Genomic DNA, 1724 nt, shown 5'->3' on the forward strand with positions numbered 1-1724 from the left:
ACTATGTGAGTCACACCTAATACACTGATATGTCGAAAACTTAATTTATGAGTCGTTTATTTCCTCTGTTGTACATGTTTCAAAGCATAGAACTATATCCGGAGTAACAGACTCAATAAGCCTTTCGAGTTCGGCTTTATTAGCTATTATAATATTTATATGAAGATACACACACTTTAAGTAGCTGTTACGCATAATTGCTAGCATCCTATCCTTTGTTTTTCTAGTTTCAGTTTCCTAATATAGACAGGACATTCACGACTAAATGCGTTGTGCTCCACATCCAGATTCAGCCCTAACTCTTTAACAGCATCACAACAATTGCCACAAACTTGTTTTTGGTTACTCTCAGTGCAACTCTCAGACTTGCGCTCTCCCATGCATTTGCTACACCTAAGCTTTTTGTTACAATTGTTAGAGCTATAGTTGAAGCCCAGACACTTGTAGCATCTTCCTACGGTTTGCCCATCATAGACGGGGCAGCGATTCCACCCAATATTAACTCTCTTTGTCTCCAATACTTGCAGGAAGAATTTATGCTCGTTTTCTATTATTGCACTGAATGAAGGAAATTGCTCACCACTACGCCTGGACTTAAATATTTTTACACACCTCAAATTTGCATCATTTAAATAGCTATTCTGAGCTTATATCTTATTTATAATCTCCGTCTCAGAGTACTCAGCGTTTATGTGCGCTACCAAAATTTTAAGCTTATTAACTTTTGGTTCGGTGACATCATCTTTATTTAAATTGTCTGCTAGAACAGATTTTATTTTGTCCTTATCTTTAACGCTATTTGCGCTTATTACCACTGCCCCATTGTTCTTATTAGACACTCTATCAATTTTCATATTGGATGCATCGATCTTATTAAGGTCCACCCTCAGCCGCTTGTTTATTTTTCGTCTGACAATTATAGGAGGAATACCTTTCAATGCATTGGCATACGATACACCCACACCACTTTGCGATTTCTCTTTGCTTATTGTTGTCACTTTCTTCACTTCGCTAATTATTTTTTGTTTTTGTGTGCATAGCTCACTAGTGGATGAATCTACCATTTCCATTTTCACTTTGTTTACTTTACACAGCCCCTCTACTCTTTTTATAACCTCTAGTTTCTCCTGATTTGTCTTCTTTATACTATCAACCAACATTTTTACCTCCTTGCTGCGATTTTTTTTTTATATCTGTCTTTTGTTCTATAATATTCATCTTGTTAGCCTCAGCAATACCTATCATTTCTCTCAGAGCTTCATCCACATTAGCTATGTACATCATGCAGTTGTCGCACATGAAGCGCAAAAGTGGACAGTTTTCCAGTGCCTTTAGGCTGTAGTCATCAGCCGACGCACATGCCTGCGTTCTATGGTACACTTACCCGCATCCTCTGACGCCTTTTCGGCATTTCACGCATTCTGACATCTTTTCACTCACTCAGCAGCCGCTAAGCATGTTTGGATGAATATATGTACATACGTAGGTACGTACCACCAACCCAAATGCGCGCTATTATTTGTCTATTATGCTTATTTGTATTTTATTTTTATTTCGACGAAGCCAATGTCTACTTATTGGTTTAAATCGCTATGTTTCACACTTTTAACCCAGTAATGCTAGTATTAACACCACACTTTGTAATATTGTTATTTTTTAAACACCATTAGCAGAGCGATAAAAAACACGTCCGTTCGCGATCGACTTCCGGTAGAATGCAACAA

The sequence above is a fragment of the Rhagoletis pomonella genome, unplaced genomic scaffold (genome assembly GCF_013731165.1).
Source record: "Rhagoletis pomonella isolate Grant_MI unplaced genomic scaffold, Rhpom_1.0 Rhpom_scaffold_00008, whole genome shotgun sequence".
Lineage (NCBI taxonomy): Eukaryota > Metazoa > Arthropoda > Insecta > Diptera > Tephritidae > Rhagoletis > Rhagoletis pomonella.